Source organism: Dipodomys merriami, unplaced genomic scaffold (assembly GCF_024711535.1).
Source record: "Dipodomys merriami isolate MVZ:Mamm:240054 unplaced genomic scaffold, mDipMer1.0.p SCAF_25, whole genome shotgun sequence".
NCBI classification, from domain to species: domain Eukaryota; kingdom Metazoa; phylum Chordata; class Mammalia; order Rodentia; family Heteromyidae; genus Dipodomys; species Dipodomys merriami.
The window spans coordinates 3767335-3779200 of NW_027203937.1; the positions used below are offsets into that span (position 1 = coordinate 3767335).

The 11866-nt window shown below is 41.4% G+C and overlaps 1 non-coding gene across 1 annotated transcript; it reads left to right on the forward strand.

Annotated features, from left to right (window-relative positions):
* The first annotated feature begins 1802 nt into the window (after positions 1–1802).
* On the forward strand, positions 1803–1906 carry LOC138836648 (U6 spliceosomal RNA). Its single transcript, XR_011374969.1, has one exon. It is a non-coding gene; the product is annotated as a U6 spliceosomal RNA (small nuclear RNA).
* Positions 1907–11866: the final 9960 nt, after the last annotated feature.

Genomic DNA, 11866 nt, shown 5'->3' on the forward strand with positions numbered 1-11866 from the left:
CATATTTTCCTCTCCTCCAGAGAGGAAAGAAATAACAAAAACAATACCAACAACCCAATTCAGCTCCAATGGAGAGCTGAATTGAGACACCATGATGACTGGAGATGAGCCAGGAGACAGGAGGACAGGATCACGGGGACACATGGCATGGCTGCCCACACCTATACTATTCCATGCCTAAATAGGGTCTGGCAGGGGAGGAGGGTCACAGGACACTCCCAGTCCCTGATACCTACTGACAGGTTCAGCAATCTATCAACCAAGTGCCTGCCCCTGTCTCCAGGGATCCTATCACCTGGTGTGTGTGTGGGGGGTGGTGGTAATCACCCTCCCCCTACCATGAAGACAAGATGCCAGACCTTAAATGGACATACTTAGGTACCAGCACAACTTTCCCATCTAGGGAAGATAAGCCTTAACCTTTCATATAGGGTATGCTTAGAGGCTACTCAGAGGCTGGTGATTCAAGCCATTTAGGGAACTAATCAATGCAGAATCAGAGCATTCAGCTTTCCAAAGGCTGCATTTCTCTAAAGCAGAGCCCTCCTAGCTCACCCCATTGAGCCAGGCATCTGTACTTTAAAGGCTGGCTTTCCTCACCTCCAATCCTTGGGTCTGGGTGGACAGCTCCCTGCTCCTGCCTAGGCACCAGGATGGTTGCAAGAAATTCTTTAGGCTTAGCCACTTTACTTCAATATGACATACAAAGAAATAAAATTGGTTCAATCAAGACACAGCAGCTGGCTGAGAGAATGTGACCACATAGATATGAAGGGATTTTATGACTTGGGTCAGGAGTACCTAAGTGATCTTATTAGTATGTTCTCATTTTGAATAGTGAAACACTGAGTAATAAGGATTGAGAAAATCTAAGAATCCTATAAAAGAAATTACATTGTCTTATTAAATTCAAATCTTAAAAGACCTAATAAGATCCAAAGAAATCAATAACTGGTGAAGTACTCAGTTTTTTTTAATAATAGTTTTCTGCCTTGGGATAGTTAACTCTATTAGTTTTTTTTCAACCAAAGCAAAAGAATAAAAATAAAACCCACAAAAGCGTCACTGGTAATGTCTTTCAGTTGAATGAATCATTTGAATGGTGGAGAGTTCGTTTATAACTCTGTTTGAGGTATTTGCTTTACTGGTTGTCTTTTTTCCTTCAATCTGGCATGGTAAAACAGAAAAGAAAACAAATGACTAAAATTCTACTTTTGAAACTGTAGTTTATCTGGAATTCTTTCCTGTTCATCCCTTGTTCATATCTAACAAAGTCCTCTCAAGGTCAGAGAAAGGGTGAGTATATACTGCTGAGAAAGTTGGGTATCAATTGGAAACATTCCATTGTTGTTGCTTTTATTTTTTTCCTTGTTTTTGCAGTGCTGGAAATTAAACCAAAGATTTCATGTGAGCTGGTCAAGGGCTTCACCACTGAGCTATAGGCCTACTCTAAAAGAGTTTTAAAGAAAAGGCAGCAAAGGAGAAAACTTTTTTCCTCTCAATTACCTTTTTCTTAGGTTGTTTCTTCCTGTGCTTGCTTTTCCAGCTTAAATGTTGCTATAAACAATAATGTTAATGATTTAGGATACACCACCACCCACCCTTCCATTACTTTGCTTATTTATAGCCGACAGGCACAGTGCACATTCTCTGGGTTGTTAAGATAGTCTCTTGGGGAAATGGCCTTTAGTTGAGATCCTCTCAATCTCTGCCTCTAGAATAGCTAGAATTACAAGCAGGAGCTTCTAAATCCAGTTATATTAGACGCTTACAAAGTAAAAAAAAATGGTGCTTGCTTTGACATCATATATATTCGACAGCAAATAAAATTGGAATGATACAGCGAAGATTAGCATGGCCCCTGTACAAGGATGACACGCAAATTTGTGAAGTGTTCCATATTTTTTTAAAAATTGATCCTTCCTACAGATTCATATTAGTTGAAGTGTCATAATAAGCAATTAGACCGATCGCGATCTCAACGACCCAGCGGGGCTGCCGGGCCCCAGAGGCAACGCGAAGAAGCTGCCTGAGCGTGGACACTTTTGACCCAACAGCTTCGACAGAGGCAGAGACAGAAAAGAATCACACAGAGCCACCACCGCCCAACCCAGCCCGCAACCACCCCAACTGAACTCGGATTGCAACAACAACTGATAACCTACACCACACAGAAACAACCAGCTCCAGGGTGAGTACCCCACAGGGGAAGTGTATCCCTCAAGGGAGACCAGAGCTGGAGGGAATCCCCAGACCCTGACCTAGACGCCCTACCCCAACACCCAGACCACAGGACCCACTAAAACTGGGAACTGTTTGAGAGCTCCACCAGCCCGTGGAGCACACTCAGCTGGCCAGGCTAGAGCAAGAGCGCCCCTGGAAGGGAGATTAAATGCCCAAGCCAGGAACAGTGCCCCTGGGTCAAGACTACCAACAGTAGAAGAAATTTGAACTGTGTCCCCCAGGCTGTATAACCTAGGTGGTATACACATCAGCCCAGGCCTAACGAGTGCGCTCCAGGCTGCATAACCTACCTGGTATACACATCAGCACAGGCCTAACGAGCGCACTCCAGGCTGGGGCCGGAACCAGGCCCAGGGATCCGGCGCCTGAACAACATGACAAACTCCTCCCAACTGAAGTAAAAAGCTGAGCATACGCCTCAACAGAGGGGAGAAAACCAGGAAACAACACTCCCCGGGAAGCATGCCTGTGACAACAAAAGACCTGGAGGCCCAGAACAAGAGAAGCCCAAACCCCACCAAAACAACACCCATATACCCTAGACTGGGAATTGGGCAACACAGGCTGCCAGCACCTGATAGTAAGCAGGAGCTCAGACTGTTAAGGCAGCTCAGCAATAGAGTGATAGTCTTGGATGTATGAGGCCCTGGATATGATTCCTCAGCATCACAAAAGCAAAAAGGGTCAGAAGTGGTGCTGTGGCTCAAATGGTAGGGTGCCAGCCTTGAGCTGAAGAGCTGAGGGACAGCCCAAACCTAGAGTTCAAGCCCACAACCAGCCCAAAACAAACAAACAAAAACACATCAGGAGCCCATAGCAGACTCCAGTATTTGGGAGAGTGCATCCAGAGCATCTGTTCTTCACAAGAGCACCCGTAGGAGCAAACACAAGCAGTCTAGGCTGCTCAACCCTTCCAAAGGCGGGAACTGCCAGCAATCTACAGCAGAGAGCTGAGAATCCTAAGTAAGTCAGAATAGCAGCTGGAAATAGGCTCCCAACAGAACCCAGATCAGGCACAGACTCTCTCTACCAATACAGAATCAGCAACCAAGCAAAGACAGACACACCAAAACAGAATTGAAGAGCAGTCTCCTGAACCTCCATGCAAAAATCACAGAGAAAAATCACAAGGTTTACCACCACCCAGGACAGCAAGCTCACCTCAAAAGCCAGCAGCCACGCAGGGGAGAGCCCCAGTGGGAGCAAAGCAGGAATGGAAGACAAAAGCTACATCCAAGGGTTGCTGGAGGCAATGACTCAAGAAATAAAGCGAGAAATTGATCAGAAATTGAAAGAGCACAAGGATGAACTATCCAAAGAGATACAGGGTATCAAACAAGAGATGCATACAAAAACAGAAGCTGCACAAACCTCAGTAAGAAGTGAGATAAATGCAAAATTAGAGGTGATGCATACCTCATTGAGAGGTGAGATCAGTACTCTGAGAACCAACATTGAATCCATAAAGGGATCCATTTCCTCCATGCAAACCACAATAGAAGCCACTGTCAACAGAGTGAATGAAATGGGAGGTAGAGTGTCAGATACAGAAGACAGAATACACCAACTGGACCAAAAAGTGACAGATATGGAAAAATCACTCAAATTAAACCAAAGGGAAATTCAAGAGCAAGCAGATAATGCTAAAAAATTTAACCTTCGCATAATTGGAGTGGACGAAGGTGAGGAATTCCAGAGCAAGGGAATGCAACACCTATTTAACAATATAATCAATGAAAATTTTCCCCACCTCAAAAACGACCATCTTAACTACATCACAAAAGCTTATCGAACACCCAACAAGCAAGACCCCAGGAGAAACACTTCTAGACACATTATAGTAAAAATGATAGATCTGAATAATAAGGAAACAATCCTGCATGCAGCAAAAATGAAGAAGGAGCTATACTACAACGGGAAAAAAATTAGAATCACAGCAGATCTCTCCACACAAACAATGAATGCAAGAAAAGCCTGGGAAAGCTCCATATGAGCCCTGAGAGCCAATAACTGCCAACCCAGACTAAAATACCCGGCAAAGCTAGCATTCACATTAGATGGAGAACTGAAAACTTTTAATAGCAAAGAAAAACTAAATGAATACATAAACATTAAGCCAGCATTACAAAGAATTCTAAGAGGGGAGACACAACCTGAAGAAAGCAACCAGGAACTGGGGCCTGCCCCAAACAGGCATTACTCAAAGTCTAACTGAGCAAGCACAGGAGGAAAGGAAAGAAGAAAAACTTAGGAAAATGGAATGGCAGGGACAACAATGCATCTCTCTATACTTTCTCTTAATATAAATGGGCTGAATTCGCCAATTAAAAGAAAACGAACTGAGGACTGGATCAGAAAACAAGACCCATCCATCTGTTGCCTTCAGGAGAACCACCTCTCAGCCAAACATACAAACAAACTCAGAGTGAAGGGGTGGAAAAGGATCTACCAATCAAACGCCCCCAGTAAGAAAGCAGGTGTAGCTATCCTGATATCTGACAAAATAAACTTTTCATTAAAATCAGTACAGAAAGACAAGGACGGACATTACATATTAATAAAGGGAACAATCCAAGAGGAGGATATAACCATCATCAACTTATATGCCCCAATTATTGGTGCACCCAGATATGTCAAACAAATGCTCTCAAACTTACAGAATAAAATAGATCCCAATACGATAATACTAGGAGACTTTAACACACCACTCTCACCAAAGGACAGGTCTACCAAGCAGAGGATTGGCAAAGAAGCTACTGAATTAAGAGAGGCCATACTCCAAGTGGAATTAACTGACATCCACCGAGTATTTCACCCTAAAACAACACAGTACACATTCTTCTCAGCAGCTCACGGAACTTTCTCCAAAATAGACCATATCATAGTTCATGCAAGGAACTTAAGCAAATACAAAGGGATCGACATAATCCCCTGTATCCTATCTGACCACAGTGGAATCAAGCTAGCTCTCAATAACAAAGCATACCGCAGAAATTTCTCTAATACATGGAAATTGAACAGCATACTCCTTAACAATGCCTGGATAACAGAAGAGATCAGAGAAGAAATAAAGCATTTCCTACAACTCAATGAAAATGAAAACACCTCACAAAGAAACTTGTGGGACACAGCAAAAGCAGTCCTGAGGGGCAAATTTATTGCCCTCAGTGCCCACGTCAAGAGAATGGAGACAGACCAAGTAAATAATCTCATGTTGCAATTAAAACAGCTAGAAAAACAAGAAAAAATGGGACCTAAAGCTACTAGATGAAGCCAGATAACCAAATTAAAAGCAGAGATTAACCAATTAGAAAATCAGAAAACCATAACCAAAATAAACCAAACAAAAAGCTGGTTCTTTGAAAAAATAAACAAAATTGATGGCCCATTGGCTAGATTAATTAAAAAAAGAAGAGTGGAAACCCATATTAATAGGATTAGGGATGCCACGGGAAACATCACAACACGTACCCAAAATATCCAAACAATTCTAACAGACTACTTTCAAAAGCTATACTCTCTAAAGGAAGAAAATCGGGCAGAAATGGATGCATTTTTAGAGGAATACAAGTTGCCCAAACTAAGCAAAGAAGAAGTTACCCAATTAAATAAGCCAATATCCTATAATGAGATACAGGAAGCTATCAAAAGTCTTCCAACAAAAAAAAGCCCAGGACCAGATGGATTCACAGCAGAATTCTATAAGACCTTTAAACAAGAACTAATACCCATACTCCTCAAGCTCTTCAGAGAAACAGAGAAGGAGGGAGCTATCCCAAACTCATTCTACGAAGCCAATATCACACTCATCCCCAAACCAGGCAAAGACCCAACCAAAAAGGAGAATTACAGGCCAATCTCCTTGATGAACACAGATGCAAAGATCCTTAACAAGATTCTAGCTAACAGAATCCAGAAACACATAAAAAAATAATTCACTATGACCAGGTAGGCTTCATCCCAGAGACACAGGGATGGTTTAACATACATAAGTCAATAAACGTAATCCAACATATCAACAGAGCCAAGGTCAAGAATCACATGATTATCGCCACAGATGCAGAAAAGGCCTTTGACAAAATTCAACATTCATTCATGCTAAAAGCTCTGGAGAAAATAGGAATAAAAAGAACATTTCTAAAAACAATAAAAGCCATTTATGACAGACCAATAGCCAATATTATACTTAATGGGGAAAAGCTACAACCAATTCTCCTAAAATCAGGAACAAGGCAAGGATGCCCACTGTCTCCACTCCTCTTCAATATAGTCCTAGAACCCTTAGCCAGGGCAATAAGGCAAGAAAAAGACATTAAAGGGATCCGCATAGGGAAAGAAGAAGTTAAACTATCCCTTTTTGCAGACGACATGATACTATACCTCCACGATCCCAAAAACTCCATCCCCAAACTCTTAGAAATCATAAATCACTTCGGCAAAATAGCAGGATACAAAATAAACCCACAAAAATCAGTTGCCTTCCTATACACTGATAATGTACAGGAAGAGAGGGAAATAAAGGGAGCAACCCCATTCACAATAACCTCCCGAAAAATAAAATATTTAGGAATTAACCTAACCAAAGATGTAAAAGAACTATTTAATGAGAACTATAAAAAGTTAAAGAAAGAAATTGCAGAAGACACTAGGAAATGGAAAGACCTCCCATGCTCTTGGATAGGCCGACTTAATATAGTAAAGATGGTAATACTTCCAAAACTAATATACAAATTCAACGCAATTCCTATTAAAATCCCAATGACGTACATCACTGAAATACAGAAAACAGTCCAAAAATTCATATGGAACAACAAAAGACCTAGAATAGCCAAAACAATTCTAGGGATAAAGACAATATGGGAGGGCTATCCATGCCGAACTTCAAACTCTACTACAGAACTATAATAACAAAGACAGCATGGTACTGGCACAAAAACAGACCAGAAGACCAATGGAACAGAATAGAAGATCCAGAAATAAATCCATAGGCCTACAGCCAGCTGATATTCGACAAAGGAGCCAAAGACATACAATGGAAGAAACACAGCCTCTTCAATCGCTGGTGCTGGGAAAACTGGGCAGCCACATGCAGAAAACTAAAAGTGGACCCCAGCCTATCACCATGCACCAACATCAACTCAAAATGGATTAAAGACCTTAACATTAAACCTGAATCTCTGAAACTACTGCAGGACAGAGTAGGAGAGACACTTGAACTAATAGGCACAGGAAGGAACTTCCTGAACAGAGTCCCAGGGTCACAACAAATTGGAGAGAGACTGGACAAATGGAACTACCTTAAAATAAAAAGCTTCTGCACAGATAAAACTATCGCAACCAAGCTAGAAAGACAACCAACTAATTGGGAAAAAATATTTACCAGCAATATATCAGACAAGGGGTTAACATCCTGTATATACAGGGAACTCAAGAAACTAATCCCTCCCAAACCTAACAAACCAATTACTAAATGGGCAAGGGAACTAAATAGGGACTTCTGAAATGAAGAAATAGAAATGGCAAAGAAACACATGAGGAAATGTTCATCATCCCTGGTGGTGAAGGAAATGCAAATAAAGACAATCTTGTGATACCACCTTACCCCAGTCAGAATGTCCCACATCCACAAATCAGCCAATGACAAATGCTGGAGGGGATGTGGAGAATGAGGAACGCTATTACACTGCTAGTGGGAATGTACACTTATACAACCACTTTGGAAAGCAGTCTGGAGGGTCCTTAGAAAGCTAAAGATTGACCTCCCTTATGACCCAGTCATACCACTTCTAGGCATCTACCCTGAACAACAGGAACCAATATACAAGGACACGTGCACCTCCATGTTTATTGCAGCACTGTTCGCAATAGCTAGGATATGGAAACAACCTAGATGCCCCACCACAGATGAATGGATCCAAAAATTGTGGTATCTATACACAATGGAATATTATGCAGCCATTAGAAATGACAAAATAATGGCATTTGCAGGGAAATGGATGGAGCTAGAAGGAATCATGTTGAGCGAGGTGAGCCAAGAACGAAGAGACAAACCGTACATAGTCTCCCTAATAAGTGGATGCTAAATCCAAAATGTTAGGTGATATGACAAAACTAACAGGACTTAAGAAACAAAGAACTCCCACTTATCTGGTTGAACCACTACCAAATATCCCCATGCTGCTGATCACATATATGGTATATAACATGTGAGCACCGTTATATATTACAGACTGTGATAGACAATTTGCTCCAGGAAAGTTAGAATGAACTTGTGACTTTAAATGAGCATCATTATTCCACAATACTGTGAATTTCCGGAAATTATGTAATCACTTAATCAAGATAAAAAAAAAAGAACCTCGGGGAAGGGAGGGAGGGAGGGGATGGTAGGGGGAAAACAATGGAGGGGGTAACAATGTTCAAGAGGAAGTGTACTCATTACCTCACTCATGTAACTGTAACCCTCTGTATAGTATCTTTACAATAAAAAAATTAAAAAAAAAAAGAAAAAAAATAAGCAATTAGAGATATAACTGAAAGTCACTGTTGTACTTATGGGCTGTAAAGCTCATAAACTCTCTCTCTAAAACCAGACTATATATTTATTTTGTTAGGTTTTTAAAAAGAGATTGCCGAGTAAGAACCACACCACGCACGTGGTATTCACGTAAGGGGTAGGTTTATTCATCATTCCGGCTGGTACCAGGCCATCCTGGCCCTCCACGAGGCTTGGAAAGGCCTGGGAAAGACCTGGGAAAGAGGGCATCTGATCCTGGGCTAGGCCTTATCTAGGGTATGGTTGGAGAAAGGTGTGGCCACATCAAATTCAGATGTGACCTCAGCAGATGCAGATGTGACCTCTTCCGGGTGTTCCAGTTGCCTAGGTAATGCAGGTACTGAGCAGAGACTTTGCTGCAAGGAGGGTGGAGTCTGCTCGCCATCCAGGAGCGGACCTTACATATTTCATTTTCTCCTGAATTTGACTAAAGTTGACTAGACTACTCTAGTATCATTGTACAGAAGGCAAAATAGTTTAAGGATAGTTGGAAAGTACCAATAGACTTATTAACGGATGTAGCTGAAATGTTGTATGGTTGGCATTGAAATATCCCAGCATCCTGGAGGGCACTTGCAGGTGGTCAGAGGCAGTTCCAGTTTCATAATTAACAAAGAAGCAAGTTACAAAAGCATAACTAGCAGTTAGTGATTACAAATGACATCAAACCAAAGTAAGGTGTTTGAGCCCAAACAACTTCCTGCAGACATCCTGGTGCTTAGGCAGGAGATGGGAGTTGAGCAACCCGCTTCAAGGCCTAGAGGTGGGGCTAGCCTTCCTTTCAAGTGCAGACACTGGCTTGGCCATCCTAGTGATTAACTCTCTGTTCAAGCCTTTATCTTGAAATTTAACATTGGGCCCCATTCTTAATCAAAACAAATGGGCAAGTTTCAGTATCTGTCTTTCTTTGGTCTTGTTCTATTCCCAGGGTCTGACCTAAGTTTCTCAGGTTACTTGGGATTTGTTGGGCCCAATTAAATTTCCTTCTTCCTTGGTCTAATCAATACTCTATCTGCTTAATTTTGACATGTTCCTAACAATTTTACATTTTATGTTCTTTCTTTGGGAGGGGGCATTTCATCAAATACATGAACAAATCAATGGTGGTCTTGGAGGAAACGTTTGAAGAGCACAAGCAAGTGAGAAGCCACCAAGCTTAGAGTAGTTAGCTTCACAGTAAATCTATCCTTATGCTACATGTTTTTAGTTAGAAACTTGCCTGCCACAATTTAATGAATATTTTGAGAGTCTGCAGTAGAAAAATTGGAGTGATTTGTGAGGCAAATAATGGAAAGGGAAGACATTCATTTATATATTTTTAATCTTGGAATTTTGTTCTACTCGAATATCACATTTATTCAAGAGTAAATTTGGTATTTTTGTAGGATTTTTTAAAAAAGTTTTAAAGTTTTTGAAGAAGCCACCAGGAACTGGTGGCTGATGCCTGTAATCCTGGCTACTCAGGAGGCTGAGATTTGAGGGTTGTGGATCAAAGCAAACTTAAGCAGGAAAGTTTGTGAGATTCCTATCTCTAATTTGTAAGCATTAAGCTTACCTTTGGTCTTAGCTCCACCCAGACCTGAGCTCCTCCCTGGTCTGGAGTTCCTGCCAAACAGCTGGCCCCTCCCTCTCTCCACCCAGACCCACCTGAACTCCCATCTACCTCACTTCCTATCTCCCAGACCCTGTTGCTACCTAGATAGTAGAGGCTGCCATGTGCTCTCTCTCTGAGGCAAATATGGCTGCTCTAATAAACCTTGTAATAATCTTTCTCCTGTTCCTGCCTGACCCCTCATGGTCCCTTGGCATGGATGTGACAGATCCTTTCACAATTAACTAACAAAAAGCCAGAAGTAGTGGTCTGGCTCAAGTGGGAGTGTACCAGCCTTTTGCCTTAGTGTAAGCATAAACAAAAAAACTGAGATGTCTAAGAGTCCTTGGGACTGTGGTTGAAATTTTAATCTTATGGGAATATTTGAGCTCTCAACCTTAGTTCTGAGCTGAAATAAAGAAGGATAAGGATAAATGCGAGGAATGAATAGGAGTCCATTGTGACATCAGAAGATTGACCCATTCACAATAGTCTATTCATAAAACTCTTGAGCAAAATGAGTACAAAGGCTTCAGTTGAGTCCAGTAACAAAAAGACCAGGCAAATCCCAGTTGAATGGACTGGACCAAGGGCACTAAAGAAAGAGAAGAAAGAGTCTCTCTTTAAACAGACTTAGCCTGGTTCCTCACTCAGCCTATTAGTGGCCCTTGATCTACCCAGTCTACACATAACAATACTGTCATCATGCTAATTCACTGCTTTGGGAGGTTTGCTACAGCACAACAGAACAACTTTCTCAATCCATTTGTTTCTAAACTAAGATAGCACAAATTATTTTTTAACACAAATGGGAAATTTTTATTCAAATATATGAGGAATTCCCTTATTATGTTAAGAATTGTAGACTGAGAAGTAGTCAACTCTATAAAACCAGTAATTGTTCCAACCTTTCAAAGGCAGAATGCATCCTAGTCCTGGCACATCACATTCAAGCCCTGCTGTGCTCTCCTTTACTTCCAGGCCACAAGTCTGCTATTCCCTTTCCTAGGAATTCTTTCTTCTCTATCTCATTCCTTCAATCATACCAAAGTTGGATAGATTAAGAAAAATGAGGTATGGTCAGCTAATAGCAAATACAGGAGATATTCCTTCATGTACTTCCCTTAAGATTAAGGGAACAAACATAATTTTGGGGGAAATGAAGCAGGAAAACAGGGAACCTGAGGCCTGGTGTAGGCAACTCAGAAATATGGTATCTAGAAACTTAGAAATGCTATCTTTGCTTCAAACAAAGGAAACGGAATGTATTCTTTCCTAAGAGATACATTTCTCACCCAAGAATTCACAACTGCCTGACAGGATGCCCCAAAATGCAGATAACAGGGGGTCTCCTTGTTTCAAGGATAAGGATCTGTTTTATGGCAGGATGCATTCCTACCTGGAACACCAGGTGTAGTTAAAGCAAAAACAAAGTACCTAGCTATGCATAACTTAAAGCCAAACCCCCCCCCCGC